The sequence below is a fragment of the Chrysochloris asiatica genome, unplaced genomic scaffold (genome assembly GCF_000296735.1).
Source record: "Chrysochloris asiatica unplaced genomic scaffold, ChrAsi1.0 scaffold00196, whole genome shotgun sequence".
NCBI lineage: Eukaryota > Metazoa > Chordata > Mammalia > Afrosoricida > Chrysochloridae > Chrysochloris > Chrysochloris asiatica.
The window spans coordinates 3,090,827-3,109,616 of NW_006408714.1; the positions used below are offsets into that span (position 1 = coordinate 3,090,827).

General features: G+C 36.4%; 1 protein-coding gene across 1 annotated transcript in view; it reads right to left on the bottom strand.

Annotated features, from left to right (window-relative positions):
* The window catches only part of LUZP2 (leucine zipper protein 2), a 797,358-nt gene that overhangs the window by 736,122 nt on the left and 42,446 nt on the right, over window positions 1–18,790 (bottom strand). The gene's annotated exons all lie outside the window — the stretch shown is intronic.

Sequence of the window (18,790 nt, forward strand, 5' to 3'; positions counted from 1 at the left end):
TTGATCTGCCAACCTCACAGTTTGCTGATCCTTTAGTGCCATACAAGAATTCCAGATTATTATTTACATAGACTAATTTACAAAGTATTAATGCACATTCTTCTTCTTAAGTGATGCAAAGCTAAATTAAAAAAAAAAAAAAAAAAAGATGGTTTCATTACTGGTGCTGGTGGTGGTACTGGTGTGCCATGGAGTCGGTTCTGGCTCATAGTGACCCTCAATAGGATTTCCAAGATTGTAAATGTTGATGAAAGTAGAAAGCCTCATCTTTCTCCCACAGAACAGCTGGTAGAGTCAAACTGCTAACCTGGAGGTTAGCAGCCAGACTGGTAACCATTAAGATACCAGAGCTCCTTGGCTTCAGTATTAGTAGTCCCCATTCTGTGCTAATAAAATGAAAGTAAAACTTTTACTTGAATGCATAAGTGCTTATATATTTGGGCACAACTCATATACATTTCTAGTGTGATGCTGCAAAATAAGCACTAGACTGCTAACCACAAGATCGGTGGTTGAAAACACCAACAACTCCTTAATATTGTACAAGGTTGCTATGAGTTGGAACCAACTCAATAGCATTTAACAACAATAATAAACACTTTAATACAAAAGTAATGAATTCAGTTTATTATATAGATTTAGAATTCTCTTACAATCTTCTAAAACATAAAGTTAGAAAGTCTGAACAAAATAACTATGATAAAAAATATTCACCTGTATACACAAACTGTTGGAGTCCTGGTGAGGTGCTGTGGGATAAAGCATTGGGTCGCAAAGTCAGTTTAAACCACAAGGTCGGTGGTTCAAACTCACCAGCACCAGCTGCTCCTTGAAAACTCTGCACAGGGTAGCTATGAGTCAGAACCAACTCAACGACTCTTAACAACAACATGCAAAGTCTTGTAATAAACATTGATTGAATTTTAGAAAGTAAAAGTCATGTCTAACTGGCATGTATTTATTCAAGATGATATACATATAAATGTTCATATATATAACACATATATACTTGAAACATAAAATTTGTACTGTTCCAGAAAATTATTTTTTAAATGATGTGGATTATAATATAGCAAGTAGTATTTTATACATTCAAGGAACAAATCTGATGAAAATACCAAAAAACTTCTCCACTAACCTGGAATTAAGATATTGTAAGGATTTGGAGACCTATAGCCAACAACAAAATAGAAAATGAGAGTGTGGGAGAAATGTCCTTTTCATTCTCCAAAGAACTGATTTTTTTTCAAATTAGAGGGGGTTTACTGGTACAGAATTTAATAAAATTAAAATAAAAAACACTAGATAATGCTAAATGACTGATATTTATATAATTTGCACAATCTGATATTTTTATTTCTTGTAAAAGAATCATGTTTTACATTTTTCATATCCAAAATATAGGAACTCAGTTATCACATGTGAATGACCACACTATGCCAGCTGCTGTGATAGCTGCCATCCAGTTGCTATTTGTTGGCTCTGTTGTAAAGTCCTTGTTCTTGCAGCTGGCTTGGCATCTAGCTCCCTACCGTAACTGCTTGCTTACCCTCCTCTTTTTGTATCTTGTAAGAAACTGACACAAGGCAGATGCTGTACTAGTCCTGCCTAATTAATATAACACAGATAGCTTATTCATAAATGGGATAGTAAGTAGAGGCATTGAAGTTAGGATTTACAACACATATTCTTGGAGAAACAATTCAATCCATAACAAAGAAACCAAGTGTTAACAGAGTAGAACAGTTAGATAATGTTCTTTCAGTTGAAGTATTTACCAAAGGAAATTGGCTGCATTTTCTTCCACAATGAAACTGAGTTCATCGGAAATGCCAACCTTTAAGGTTAGAAATCAGTTGCTAGCCTCTGTGTTTCACAGGCCCATCATTATGATCTATTCAGTTGCATTCTAAGCAGTTTACATTATATTATGCAAAGTTTCTATATAAGCAAACAGAAATATATCAACAGGAGTGACTTGTGCCTGAGTAAGGAATGACCTGGTGTGGCACTGTAGGATAAAGCTCTGGACCACAATGTTTATTTGAACCACAAGGTTAGCTGCTCCTCAGAAACCCTATATTGGATTACTATGAATCAGAAGGGATTCAATGACACTTAACAAAACCACAAGGAATGAAAGAGGAATAAAAGGCTCACAGTGCATCTCATATTTGAGATAGTCTTAGAAAATATGTTGCATTTCAATGGCTGGAAAGAAATGTAGAGAAATGTCTTTGAAGAAATTAAATTTTCAGTTAACTTGAATACTTGTTGTTGTTGTTAGGTGCCTCTGAGTCAGTTCTGACTAATGGTAACACTTTGCATAATAGAATGAAACAGTGCTTGGTTCTGCACCATCCTCACAACCATTGTTATGTTTGAGCACATTGATTTGTCCTTGTGCCAATGCACCTGGTTGGGGGTCTTCCTCTTATCCCTGATCCTCAATTTTGCCATTCAGGATGTCCTTCTGTAGAGACTAGTCCCTCATGACAACATGTCTGAAGAACAAAAAACAAAGTCTCACTAATCTTCTTTTTAAGACATTGACAAAAAATAAGGTCCCAAGAATTGAAAGATTACAAATTAAAATCTTTCAACAAAATGATGCAGCTCATTAATCTATGCCCCCCTAAAATTTGAAGACAGCTACCTGGCCCACTGATTGGAGTAAGTCCATGTCTGTGCCCATTTCAAAGAGAAATAATCCAACACAATGTGGAAACCATGAAACACTATCATTAATAGTACATGCAAGAAAAATTTTGCTGAGGATTAATTTTAAAATGGTTGCAAAAGTTGACAGGGAACTGCTAGAAATTCAAGCTGGATACAGAAGAAGACATGGACCTAGAAATATCATTGCTGATGTCAGATGGATCTTGACTGAAAGCAGAGAATACCAAAAAGGGGATACTAAATGCTTTAAAATCAGCAACGATGTGCACTGTGGTTGTATCTTTTTACCGTGCTTATTTAATCTACATGCAGAGCAAATAATCTGAGAGGTGGGATTATAGGAAGAAGAATTTTTGGCATTGGGATTTGTGGAAGACTCATCAACAACCTGTGATATACAGATGATATAACCTTGCTTACTGAAAACAAAGAAGAATTGAATCACTTGCTGATGAAGATCAATGACTACAGCCTTGAGTAGGGATTGGCCTCAATGTAAAGAAAGCAGCAGTCAAAAAAAAAAAAAAAAAAATCAAAGGACCTATTGAATTAGGTAAATCTGCTGCAAAACCTTCTTTATTGTGTTAAAGAACCAAGATAATCAATTTGAGGATTAAGGTGCATACCATGGTATTTTCAATTGCCTCAAGCATGTAAAACTTTGGCAATAAACAAGGAAGATGGTAGAATAATTTATGCATTTAAATTATGGTGTGGGAGAAGAATATTTAAAGTGCCATGAACTTCCAGAAGAACAAACAAACCTGTGTTGAAGAAGTACAGCCAGAATGCTCCTAAGAAGCCGGGCTTATGAGATTTGTCTCTTTGGACATGTTATCAGGAGGGTTCAGTCCCTGAAGAATGACATCATGCTTGTTAAAATGGAGAGTCAGCAAAAAAGCAGAAGACCTCCAATGAGATGGATTGACACACTAGCAAAAACAATGGTATCAAACCTAAAAACAACTATGAAGATACTGCATGAACAGTGTTTCATCCTGTTGTGCATAGGGTTACTGTGAGTTGGAAACCACTCATCCACACTTACCAATCAAAGCTTCATGAGTGTTGATTGTAGACACAAGCAAAGTGAACTTTTTGACAACTTCAATCTTTTCTCCATTTATCAGGATGCTATTACTGGCCCAGTTGTAAACATTTTAAAAATGTATTTAGTTTGAGGTGCAGTCTATAATGGAGACTGAATGTAAATTTGGATCGTCACCAGCAAGTATTTTAATTTCTCTTTTCTTTCAGCAAGCAAGGTTGTATCATATGCATATTGAAGGTTCCTGGTACCAAACTGTTCTTCATATAATCCAGTTTCTCAGATTATTTGCTCAATATCCAGACTGAATAAGCATGGCAAAAGAATACAACCCTAGTGCACACCTTTCCTGATTTTAAACCATTCAATATCCCCTTGTTCTTTTCTAACAAGTGCCTCTTGGTCTATGTATAGGTTCCACATAAGCACAATTAAGTGTTCTGCAATACCCATTCTTCACAATGCTATCCATAGTTTGTTATGATCAATGTGAATAGTAGGGAGTCTAATTAAAGAAGAACATAAAATATTTAAATAAAAGTATATCTGTCCTTCAATTATGAATTAAAAATGTATTTTGATTTACAACATGGCTTTTTGGCTGATTTTACTATTTGTAGTATTTTTCCAAATTATATTATTTTGATGATGAGCACCTTATTTAATTGGCAGAAATTAAAAATAAATTATTGACAATAAGTAAATCTGAATATAGGTTCATGTCTATTTGCAGCTATTTACAATCTTTTTATACTACTAAACATTTTATTTATAAGATTTATTAGTCAATTATGAAGCCCTGGTAGTGAGGTGAATTACAAGCTGGGTGGTTAATCATAAGTTAACAGTTTGTATGTACCAGTCACTCCACCAGAGAAGGATGAGTCTTTCTGCTCCTGTAATGATTTATAGCCTCAGAAACCCTGTACAGAGTTGCTATGAGTCAAAACCAACTCAATGGCTCACAACAACCACTGCCGTCATTCATCAATTCAGGAAGCATGATGGTGCAATGGTCAGGAACTCCTAGAAAGAGAAGAGTTTCCATAAAGATGACAGTCTTGTAACCTTATGGGTAGTTCTACTCTGTCATAGAGGTTTATTATTATTTAGAATTGACTCAATGGTACCAAACAATAAACAAAACATTCATCAATTAATTCAAAAAGCACCTATTGACTATATTTAATATATCCCTGGAAGGGTTCTTGAAACACAGTCTGTAGTAGTGAACAAAGCTGAAAAAAAGATAACGAGAAAAAGAAAACAATTGAATCAACTAATAATGAACAATATCCTGCAGCTGTAAGTAGGTTTTGACACATAGTGACCCCGTAGGACACAGTAGAACTGCCCAATAGTTTCTGAAACTGCAATCTGTAAAGTATCTCCCATGGAGAGGCTGCTGGGGTCAAATTACCAACCTTTTGGTTAGTAGATAAGCAAAAAGCTCTTTATGACTGTGCCACCGGAACTCTCAAATGAACAATAAAGACTTGAGAAGAATAAATACAGACCCTTCTTTTTAAGAAACATTTTGTGAAGGAGAGCTGAATGTTACAAGCATTGGATAGATAAGAATGAGATCAAATGGGAATATTTGTTTTTATTACGGAAAATATGAAAAATTTAGCTTTCATAGGTATATACATATATTAATACATAAGAAAAAAGCCAAATGGCTTTTATTTAACATATGTGTCACAACTTCATAAAAAATCAAGTTGCAGAGCTGAAAAATTATTATCAGGATTTAATTAAATGATTTTAAAAAATATCTTAAAAAATTCAAGCCTCGACTTTTGTTATTGATGGAGTCTCTGAGCAAATTATTGAATGATACAGAAAGCATCAAAGGAAGATGGAAGGAATACACAGAGTCACTGTAGCAAAAGGAAATGGGTGGTGTTCAACCATTTCAAGAAGTAGCATATGATCAAGAGCCAGTGATACCGAAGGAAGAAATCCAAGGTGCATTGAAGGAATTGGCAAAGAACAAGGCACCAGAAATTGATGGAATCAAAATTGAAATCTTTCAATGAATTGAGGTGGCACTAAAGGCACTCACTCTTCTATGCCAAGATATTTGGAAGACAACTATCTGGCCAATTGATTGAAAGAGATCCATATTTGTGCCCATTCCAAAGAGAGGTGACCCAATGGAATGCGGAAATCATAGGACAATATCCATGCGAGTAATGTTTAACTAAAGATAATACAGTAAAGGCTGTAAGCATACATTGACAGAGAACTTCCAGAGATTCAAGCCGGATACAGAAGAGGCTGTGGAATGACGGATATCAATGCTGATGTCCGATGGATCTTGGATGAAAGCAGAGAATATCAGAAAGTTGTTTACCTGTGCTTTATTGGCTACACAAAGAGTTTTGATTGTGTGGATCATTACAAGCTATGGACAACATTGAGAAGCATTAAGTATTCCTGAACACTTAATTGTGCTCATGAGGAATCTGTACATGGACCAAGAGGCAGTTGTTTGAACAAAACATGTGGACACTAAATGGTTTAAAATTAAGAAAGGTGTATGTCAGGATTGTATTCTTTCACCATACTTATTCAATCTGCATGCTGAGCAAATAGTCCAAGAAACTGGGTTATATGAAGAAAAACATGGATGCCATCAGGATTGGAAGAAGACTCATTAACAACCTACAATATGCAGGTTGTTTGCTGAAAGTGAAGAGGACTTAAAATATTTACTGATTAAGATCAAAGACCACAACCTTCAGTATGGATTGCATCTCAATGTAAAGAAAACAAAAATCCTCACCACTGGACCAATAAACAACATTCTTATCAAGAGAGAAAAGACAGAAGTTGTCAAGGACTTCATTCTTCTTGGATCAACTATCAACACTCATGGAAGCAGCAGTCAATAAATCAAATGATGTATTGCATTAGTAAAATCTGCTGCACAAGAACTTTTTATAGTGTTGAAGAGCAAAGATGTCAGCTTGAGGACTAAGGTACACCTGACTCAAGCCATGGTATTTTCAATAACCTCCTATGCAGGTGAAAGATGGACAGTGAATAAGGAAGACTGTAGAAGAATTGATGCATTTGATTCACGGTGTTGGAGGAGAATATTGAAAGTGCCATGGGCTGCCAAAAGAACAAATAGATCTGTATTGGAAGAAGTGCAGTTAGAGTGCTCCTTGGAGGTCAGGATGGCCAAACTTTATCTCTCATTCTTTGGACATGTCAGAAGGGGCCAGTCACTGGAAAAGAATATCATGTTTGGTAAGGTGGAGAGTCAAAGAAAAATAGGAAGACCCCCAGCAAGGTGGATTAGCCAAGTGGCAGCATCGATGGACTCAAGTGTGGCAACTGTGAGGTTGGCCCAAGACCAGGCAGTGTTTTGTTCTTTTATGCGTAGGGTCGCCATGAGTAGGTAGCGACTCAGTGGCATCTGACAATAACATCTCTATTTAATGATTAACACCTAGCTTTGTAGTATCCCACTGCCCTCTCCCATCAAGCAGATTCCAACTTAGAGTTATCCTATGTGGGGTTTCTGAGGACATAAATCTTAATGGAAGCTGTGAATCTCCTGTTTCCTGAGGAGCAACTGGCGGATTCAAACTAATGACCTTGTAGTTAGCATCCTAAGGTAGAACTAACAATAAAACTATCAGAGTCATCTGCCCTCTTTAATGAGGGGAAATGTCACCATTTGTGGGGAACTTCTGGAGTACCTGATGTGACACTGTAGATTCAGCAGTGGATTGCTAACCACAATGTTAGTAATTGAAACCCATCAGCCACTCCTTAGAAACGCTATACAGAATTGCTATGAGTCAGAATTGACTCAATGGCACTTAACAACAACAAAGGGAGTACCAGGAGTAATTCTGAACAGACTATATATAGATTTCTATTATTTCATAAGTTAGAACTAAGTAGATAAAAGCCTTATATTGATTTCTAACCCTGACCAAGTATATATATTAGCCTGTGTTCAGAAAAGTATGATCTATTGACAAAAAATTTTATCTTTCTAATTATGAATATTAATGATTTATGTTTATATTTTAATATGCTACCTTTCTCAGAAAAAACAAAAACAAAACTAGTAGCATCTGTTTTCAAGGATGACTTTCAGGAGGGCTATGGTTAATACTCAGGGAGCCCTGGAAGCATTTGCTATTGTTGTTAAGTGTCAAGTGGGTTATAATAAAGGAAGGACTTTATTTTGCTGACTGGTGGCTCAGTGGATTTTAATCCAGAGACTGAGCCCCGCATATAGGAAGGACCCTAGTTTATTAAGTGTTTGGGTCTTTGGGGTATTACAGAGTGACTGAAGGGGAGTGTATAAGGCTGATATTTGCTACTTCATATGGTGGTGGGGGGAGCAGCAAGCAAGTGGAGAGTTGACAGAAGTTGTGATGTTGTTATTTCCTAGAGGTGAGTCTGCAAAAGGAGGAGGTAAGCTGTTATAACACATGGGGCTGAGGAGGTCAGTTGTTCAGCTCCTGGTATGTGGACCCTGTCCTTGAATGAGATATATCCTCTGGGGAGTGGGGCCTAGTGCCTGTTTCCACCAGCCTTCCTGTCTCACTATGAAGAACCAATATGATGTTTTGAAGCTTAATTTGAGTTTAACCCAGTATACTATCTTTTGTGCATCTACAACTGAGCTGCGAACCTTAAGGTCAGCGGTTCGAAACTACCAGCCGCTCCGCGGGAGAAAGATGAGGCTTTCTACTCCCGTAAGGATTTACACCCTCGGTAACCCTGTACAGGGTCGCTATGGGTCGGTACCAACTCGACGGCACTTAACAACAACAACAACAACAATAATGTATATGAAATTATGCTCAGTTTTAGAAAGTATATTTGTCTTTCAGGACTTTTATTGATAACAATTAGAAATTATTCAATGTTTTTCATCAGTTCCAATAGCATGAACACAAAAAATCTTTAGTGTAATTTATTTCAATAATATGGGTATTAGAATGGGTGGATGTTTTATTCAATATATTTTAGTTTGTATTTCCACAAAGCAAAATCACAAAGATACTTTGCTATAGTCATTTCATAGAAAAGGTTGTTGTAGCTGTTGTTAAATACTTTTGAGTTGATTCCAACTCATAGTGACCCTGTATAGAATTATGAAGGAGCAGCTGAAGAGTTTGAACCACCAACCCTGTAGTTCAAACTGACCTTCTGGTCCAGTGCATTAACCTGCAATTGCTGTTTTCAAGTGCCATCGAGTCAGTTCTGACCCACGCAACCCTGTATAGGGTTTCCAAGGAGCAGCTGGTGAGCTTGAACTACTGACCTTGTAGTTTAAATGACTTTGCAGTCTGGCGCATTAACCCATAGCGTCACACCAGGACTCCACATTAACCTACAGGAGCAGATAAAATGGAGCATTTTTATTTGCATTATGAGGGGTCAATTTTACCCAACAAGAGGCCATTCAAGGCCCCTCTTCAAAAATAAGATGTTTCTTCATGATAGAATTTCTCTTTAAAATTAGTTATGCCATTAACACTATAGAAGCATTTCCTAAAATATGCTTTAAAAACCCCTGCTTCTATGAGATGTTCTTTGCTTTTGCAAAAACTGCATGGGGGGCATCACTGACCTCTTCCAGCTTCTAAAGAAGGAAGGAGAATCAAACTCCACATCGGCCCAAGACTGACTCCTATGAGGCAGAGGTGTGGCATGCCACCACCCTCAAAGATTCCATATCCTATCTAACACCAACCGTCCTCCCCACTGCACTCTCTATTTCTCTGCTGGGTTTGGTAATTCATTACAATGGCCATGCAGAGCCTACAGACAAGGTCACAATTATGGTTTCATTAAGGAAGTGAACAGGGTATAATTCAGGATCACAAACAACTCAGAATAGAGCAGTTCTCAGGTCAGGAACACCTCTTCTCAGCAATGCTACAGGCACACCTTGCTCTTGGGCTCAGCCTCTTAGTCACTCGGATAATGCCAAAAGGGCACATAATGCAAGTCAGTCCTCTGCTTGAAGACACTCAGCTTTACTTGCTCTGGGGGTGTGGAAGCCCTAATGCTCTCTCACTTGGTGCCTCTGCCACTGCTGGCATCACTTGTCCAACAAGACATCTAACACTCCACTTATGTTTCTTCATTCTCCGTGGTCACAGTATCTTCTGTTCCTGTTTCTGAGATGGTTCCTTTAAAACCCAGCGGAATGGCAAAATTGACCAGAGCCTGAGCTAGGGTCCCATATACCCCATTTTCACAGTTCCACTGACTCAATGCCACTTAACAACAACAACTCAATAACTGGATGGGAGTTACGAAGACTATTGAAAAATAGCTGTATCAAGTAAATCCACATTACCACAGGTGGCTAAGTGAAATTGGCAATTTCTGTACGTTTATCTACTCCTAAGAGATTCTACTGTAGTGGTTATGAATTGGGCTGCTAACCTCAAGGTCAGAAGTTCGAAACTACCAGCTGTTCCACAGTAGAAAGATGAGGCTATCTGTTCCCATAAAGATTTACAGTCTCAGAAACCCTGTACAGGGTTGCTATGAGTCGGAACCAACTCCATGGCATACCACCACCACCACCACCAAGAGATTCATAAAATCCTGGTGTGGCACTGTAGGATAAATGTTGGATCATAAGGTCTGTCTGAGGCACCAGTGTCTCCTCAGAAACCTTACTCAAGAAGAGATTCTTGTGTATTAGTATATCAAAGATTATGAAAACTCCTGAAGTAAATAAACTTGTTTAACATTCTTAAACCAATTTTACCAGAATAATTTGTGTTTTTACTACCTATACTAAGGTCTACTGAAAGAGCCCTGATAATTCAGCAACTAAAAAGTGTGGCTGCTAATCAAAAGGCCAGTGGTTGGAACCCATCAGCTAGCTACTCTGTGGAGAAAGATGAGACAGTCTGCTTCCAGAAAGATTTGCAATCTTGAAAATTCTATAAGAGCAGTTCTTCTCTGTCCTTTGGCATCACTATGAGTCTGAATAGGCTCAATGGCAGTTTTGTGTGTGAGTGTGTTTGTTTGCTTTCTGATTAATGTCTACATAAACTAGTATCCCTTAAAGCATGGTGAGAAATATGCTTTTGAATATAAAAACCCATTAACTTCCTTATGCATTTCCCGTTAACTATCAGATAATCATGAAAGGAAACTTTTATGCTCCATAAACAAAAGCAAAATGCCTGGAACCATTAAGAAAAGAAGACTTAGCCATATTTTCAATAACAGTCACTTTCAGAGACTTCTGCAAGAACACCTAATCAGGAACGGAAGTTCAATCCTGTGAATTTGCAATTTCCTACTTTAGGATGCTGATCTCTATGGTCACAAACCCAAATCCTCCAGCTCTACCAATTATAAAGTGCACTCTATTCAATTCCATTTGTATTCTGAGCTTTGCATTTGAAAGATTTTTTAGACTCTTCTCTGGGAATTTTTTAAGCTCTAAAGGAGAGTGAAGCATTTGCAAAGAAAATGAGGAGATGACCCAGAAGCTGACTGTTGAGTGAGCCAATTTGTGAGCAAAGAAGAGCACGCTCAATGTACAATTTGATTTTCCCAAGACTGGATTAAGTAGGGTTTGCGTGTTGAAGGGTAGTTGGAAACGAAACAATAAAGGCACTACAAGAACAGGAAGAAATTTTCAGAAAATGCCAACAATTTTCAAAGTGTGTGTGTTAGTGAAAGAAAAAAGAATGACAGATATTTTTGTTTAAGAAAATTAAAGGGAAACTTGTACACTTTAGTCAGCCATTAAATCTCTTCTAGACTGAAATTAAGTATAGCCTTACCTATATGTTCAACTGCCAGTCAGAGATAAAGTGATTATGTCTTGTTGTCCTTGAAGCTTGGGGAAAAATTAGTATTTTAATAAGATAAAATACTCTTGAGCTGATATAAAATCAATGAAACTCACTGCTTTTCAACATCCATTGAGCAATTCATTACAAATGTGTTTTATAGACACCTTTAGGAAAATCTTAACCATTGTCTCCTCTTCCTCAACAAAGTATACCCAGATATGTGTTTCTCTTTTCTAGAAGATAAACCACATTGAAGAATACAAAAAGTATTAACTACAGAATATTTTATTTTTTAGATTGGACTTTGCCTGCCTAGAAATTATATCAATTCCTTTTAGTATTTAATTAAAGAAAAGAAAATTGAGGACCAAAATTTCAAATGTGGAGAGAGAGTTTTAACTGAATGTCACTACTACTCATTTTTTGGTACTAACAAAATTATTTGAAAAGTGTAAGAATCTTATTCTTGATAGAGCTGAACTATGAGAATCCTCTCTGGAAGGATCAACCCCCATGTCCTGGTGTGGTGCTGGCATAGGATAATGCACTGGACAGCGAGATCTGATGGAACTGCAAGGTCAGCAGTTCAAACTCATCAGCTGCTCCTCAGAAACCCTATACAGGTTTGCTATGAGTCAGAACAGACTCTATGGCACTTAGCAACAACAGTGTCCAAGTGTGCCAGGCTAGTTCATAGCAGGAATCAATTAAGGAAAGAAAGAATTGCATCTTCATACAGACAGTAGGTTTTCCTGACATATGGCTGAATATTGTTGCATTGGACAGCATTGAACAATGGTCCAGGAAATTATTTTATAAGTTGGTCTGTCTTCTATAATTTGGTTTGGAAAACAGTATTATTCGACCTCCATAAGACAAAACATTCTTTATTTAGCCAACAACATATCTTTGGCAGGATCCTACTACTGTGGATTTCTAGTGTGGTGCTGTGAGTAAATGTGCCAGACTGCAAAGCCGTTTGAACTGCAAGGTCAGTGGTTCAAGCTCACCAACTGCTCCTCAGAAACCCTATACAGGGTCACTATGGGTCAGAATCAACTCAATAGCACTTAGCAACAACAAAACAAGTGTGGTGCTATAGGATCAGCACTGGACTGTGAACCACAAGGTCAGCAGTTCAAATCCACCAGCACCTCCTCAAAAACCTTAAATAGGGTCGCTATGAGTCTGAACTGACTCAGTGGTAATTTAACAACAACAACATATTTCTCAAATAATTGCACTCCAAAATTCAAAAAAATATGGTTACATACTTTCTGCTGTTGTTAAGTGCTATGGAGACAGTTCCAACCCATAGTGATCCTGTATAGTGTTTCCCAGGAGTAGTTGGTGAGCTTAAACTGTCAATCTTGCAGTTCAGACTGATTTTGCAGTCCAGTACATTAACCCACAGCACCACAACAGGATTCTGCTTAACATACAAGAATAGATTTTAAACCAATGCTGAATATCTGTGTGTATTTATTTGATGGTTACTTCTTTTGTAATGGTCAGTGAAATGAGTCTCCCATCAAAGGCAGTGATATTGAGATTTGTTTCAAAATAGATACCTTAAGTAAAAATAAAAATTTTATTTAAAAAAATAAGTGAAAAATTAGTCAGTTGGTACACATTTATATCAAGTCCAGGAAGGTGGCACACCTTTGACAAAAGTTTCGTGTGTACTAGTATATATTCTTCAGTTAGGCTGTATCAAGAAAACCCACCATACAATTTCACCAAGATTTGAATTAAAATTTATGTTTTGAGAAAATTGTAGATTCACATGCAACTGTAAGAAATAATAGAGATCTCATGTGTCATTCCCCAAATTTCCCCATGCTAACATCTTACAAAATTCAAAGACAATATCAAAAGCACAGTATCAACACTGATTCTCTCTGTATACAGAAGACTTTCATCATCACAAAAAGCCTTCATTTTCAGTGAAGCTTCCACCCACCCATACTTCATCCTCAAAAGCTGGCAACTCCTAATCTCCTATGCATTTCTATAATTTCCCCATTTCAAGAATACTGAATGAATAAATTCATATATCATGCATACATCTGGGATTGGCTTTTTTCACTAAGCATAATTTCCTGGAAATTCTTCTAAGAATATACATACAGCAACTTAGAAGAATCTCCAGGAAATTAGGTTTATGTTCCTTTACACTATGGTATGGTATGATAGGGTATGCATGTACCATTGTGTTTAATCATTGACCTATTAAAGGGACATTTTGCTTGTTTCAGTTTGGGGCAAATTACAAATAAAGTTGCTATGAAGAATTTTATATAAGTTTTTGTACAGATGTAACTTTTCATATCTCTTCACTAATCCCATGAGCAATTGATAGATTATGTGGATGTTCATGTTTAACTTTGTACAAAATGGCTAAAGTGTTTTAGCCAAGTTGGATATAGTATTTTGCACTCATTCGAGCAATCTGCCAGTAAACCAGTTTATCAGCATCCAGTCCTAGAGGTGCAATGTTTAAGTGCTTGACTGTTAACTGAAAGATTTGAAGCTGGAATCCACCAACTGTTCTATTACAAGAAAGATGTGGCAGTCAATTTCCTTAAAAATTACAGCTTTGGAAACCCTATGGAGCAGTTATATTTTGTACTATAGGGTCATTATGAGTTGGAATCTACTTAAGGGCAATGAATTGTTTACATATAATGCTATCAATTTAGATAGGTGTACAATAATATTTTATTCTGGTATTAGTTTGTATTCTGTTGATGGATTACGATGCTAGAGAACTTTTCATGTGTTTATTTGTCATCTGTATATTATAGCTGATGAAATGGCTACATGATGATTTTGCTCATTTTCTAATTGGACTGCTTCCTTTATAAAGTTGGATTTGGGGAGATTTAATATATTCTAGATACTAGCACATTTTCTGATATGTGGTTTTCAAAGATTTTCTCTCAGTCTATATGTAGCTTCTCTTATTGTGTGTTAACAGAGTCTTTCAGAGAAACATTTCATAGAAACATCAGACACAATTTACCAATTTTTCATCTTATGTATTTGTTTTAGGGCCATGCATAGGAATCTCTATCTAGCATTAGTGTTATTGCAGCATCCTGCCTCAATTCCATACAGTTAGTTTCACAAAAATATAGTTGCACAAAACATTGTTTTATTTATTTATTTTAAGGGTTTTGAGGTAAATCAACATTAGTATATAGTACTTCATACTAGGATCTCTAGAAACTTGTACATAGACCAAGAGACTGTCACTAAAACAAAACAAGGGGATATTTGTTGTTGTTATTGTTAAATGCCGTTAAGTTGATTCTGACCCATAGCGACCCTGTATAGGGTTTCAAAGGAGCAGCTGGTGAGCTTGAACCACTGACATTGCAATTCAAATGACTTTGTAGTCTGACGCATTAGCCCACAATGGTCTGAAATGAGGAACAGTGTGTGTCAAGGTTGTATATTTTCATCACACTTATTCAATCTGTACGTTGAGCAAATAATCTTGAAAAATCAGATTATATGAAGAAGAATTTAGCATCAAGATTGGAGGAAGAGTCATCAACTACTTGTGATATGAAGATAACACAACATGCTTGCTGTAAACAAACACAACTTGGTATACTTTATGGTGAAGATCAAAAACTACAGCCTCAGTATGGATTATAAAGAAAGCAAAAATCATCATTATTAGACCAATAAATAACATCATGGTAAATGGAAAAAAATATTGATGTTGTCAAAGATTTCATTTTGCTTGGATTCACAATCCATACTCTTGAAAACAGTAATTAAGAAATCAAAGGATATATTACATTAAGCAAATCTGCTGCAAAAGTCTTCTGCAAAGTTTTCAAGAGCATAGATGTCACTTTAAGGATTAAGGTACACCTGTCCCAAACCATGGTATTTTCAATGGCTTCATATATAGTTCAAAGTTGGACAATGAATAAGGAAGACCATATAAGAACCACACTGCATTTAAATTACACTGGAAGGACTGTAGGCTGCCAGAACAATAAAATCTGACTTGGAAGAAGGAGATCCAGAATGCTCCTTAAAAGAAAAGATGGTAAGATTTCATCTCTTATACTTCGGATATGCTGTCAGAAAGGATCAGGAGAAGGACATCATGGTTGGTAAAGTGGAATCAGTGAAAAAGAGGAACCCGTTAAGGAGACCGATTGACACAGTGGCAGAACAATAGGCTCAAACAATTGTGAAAATGGCACAGGACTGGGCAATTCTGAGTGGTACCTAACAATACCTCTAAGAAGTTAGAAAAGAAAGTTCTCATGGTGTCCATGACAGACAAAGATGCTTTTCTGAACAAATGAACTGTCTTAAATTATGCTTCTTGTGGTTGTTGTTGAGAGTTACTGAGTCAGTTCCAACTCATTGTGACCCTGTATAGACTTTTCAAGGAGTGACTGGTGTGATTGAACTGCTGATATGTGGTTAGCATCCAGTGCTTATCCTACAGCATCTCTGTTAATTACATAACTTTAGAATATCACTGCCTATGTGAGCTTGTGTGGGGGGTGTGTGTATCCTAATTATCAAATGTTTAAAGTCAATTGTTGATAACTTTTAACAAGTCTCCTGGCTAAGTCTTATATTTTTATCTTTATCTTTTTTTTTTTTTTTTCATTTGACATCATCTGCTCACATACCTAGTTGATTAATGAAAAAAAAATTAGTATTTTTTTAAAAAATGTGTTAATCTTCTGCCCTACATTTATAACATTAAGATATACATATTTGCTGACCTTAATTAAAAAATAATAAACAAAATTAAAATAATTATTGAATTACTAAAAGGACAATGGGAATACAAGAAAAGCTTGCTTGCAAGCATGGTTCCTTCAAATTTTTCATTTACTTATGACAATTCTGAAAACAACATAATCGTAACAGTCTCCACTAAGGCAAAACTTGTGGCTTGTGGCACTCTCCCTGCAAAAGTTAGGTGTTTTTTTGTGGGTTTTTTTTTTTTTTCAGTTAAGGCCTCAAATAAAAATCTTGACTATTAACAGACGAGTCATTCTAGTTTAGCAAAGGCAAAGAGAGAGAAAACTCTGAACTCTTTGCAAGAGGATTTTAATTGTGTCGGTTTCTCTGGTCTGTGGTTTATTTAGTAAGGCTTTAAACCTATAGAATGTTCAGGATAAAATGTTTTGAGATTCAGTGATATTGAGGTCATGACACTGAAACATCAAAAAAAAAAAAAAGATAAAATGTAACCACTTTTGATTCTGCAAATCGATTCAGAGTTGATCTAAATGATATGGTATTCAAGGTGAGAACTTTCATATTCTCACTCCTAGCACACTGTCCTCATTCCTTTTCATTTTAAACACTGCTATTCAATAGTTCACACTAAAGTAAATCAATTCATTTTGTTGCAAATGTGGTATTAGTTTTTTCTCCAAAGAAGTTGTGTCAAGGATAGTTCACTAATTTAAAGAATTAATGGACTAAAATATAAACAGGTTGCTCAGGAAAACTTTCTATGGTTCACAGTGGATTTCAGAGAAACGGCCGATAACCACTAACTAAACTTTATCTAAGGAATTGAACTCTGAATTAGAAGAAAAGTAACTTTTTCAATTAGATGCTTCAGCAGGCTATAGAATAGATTTTTTAAAGGAGCTTGTTATAAAGAAAAGCTCTTACTGCCATCATCTCATCAAAGCTTTAATTCCTATAAGGACACATCATCCTTTGAATTGAACCACATGTGGTAGGGGTTTTTTGTTTGTTTTATTTGATTTGTTTTTACATCTTTCATGTTAAATCACCTTGGGTGACAAGCACACAAACTCATCACTCATGACTTCAATAGCAAATGTGAACATTGTAAAAGCTATGCTCTATTTATAAAATATTATTTTTGAAATGGAATATAACATCTAACATCTTATCATTTGGCAGGAAATGAAGAAACCAGCGAACACAATTCCTGAAACGCTTCCAGTATCCAAGATAATTAATTTAGGAAGCAAACTCTTTTCTCATATCAGCATCTGTCCAACTACCTTATTTAGCATAAATTAAATTCTGACTCATTCATGAGATGAATGAGTGAGGATATGAATTCAGTCTTTCATTGCCCTTATGCCTCACCTGAGTACAGCTTTTTAAAGAAATTTAATTTAATAAAAACATATTTAGAAATCTTTATTTTGAATTTTAAAAATACAAATTTTCACATTTATCTGATGTGTTATGCTCTACTGCCTCTAAAGCCTAACATTAAAGTTATTTTTAAAAAGTCAGAGATAATATATTACGAAGTAATGATGCAGGCTTGTTATAAAAGCAACATCCACTGAATCTTTACCAACCAAGAAGGTTAGGTAGGACCTCAGTTAAAGTCATATTGTTTTTTCCAATGGCTCACTTACCCATGAATACTGGCTACAGAATCCTGGTGTGACACTGTGGGATAAGGCACTGGAGCCCAAGGTAAGTTTGAACTGTAAGGTTGGTGGTTCAAATTCACCATCTGCTGCTCAGAAACCATTTACAGGCTATGTATGAATGGCCTCGAAGGTACTTAGCAACAACAAAAACAGCTGATTACTCCAGGATCCTGATTTACAGCTAAGTAGGCAATCTCTCCTACTTTGGACATATTGTCCGGAGGAAACAATTGTTGGAGAAGGATGCCATGCTGGGTAAGGTGGAGGGTCAGAAAAAAGAGGAAGACCTCTAACGAGATGGATTGGCCAGGTGGCATCATTGATGGACTCAAGTGTGGCAGCGGTAGTCAGGTTGGCCCAGGATCAGACATTATTTCGTTCTGCTGTGCATGGGGTCGCTATGAGTCGGTTCTGACTTGATGGCACCTGACAACAACAGGCAATCGACAGCAAAGGGCAATCTAGATGTGTTAACCTGACAAAATCAAAGCTATGTGTAACAGATTCTTATTTGTTATCATATATAAAACTAATTAAGGAGCTCTGGTAGCATAGTGGTTACAAATCAGGCTGCAAACCTTAAGGTCAGCAGTTTGAAACTACCAGCTGTTCCACGGGAGAAAGATGAGTCTTTCTGCTCCCGTAAAGATGTACAGCCCTGAAAAACCCTGTACAGATTTACTATGAGTTGGAACTGACCCCATGGCACATAAACACCACCAATAAAACTAATCATCTTTAATTAGCTAATGAACAATTATCAATTGTTTTATAATAATTCATGCCTTACATGAATGAACAAGTACTCATTTTTCAACTACACATAT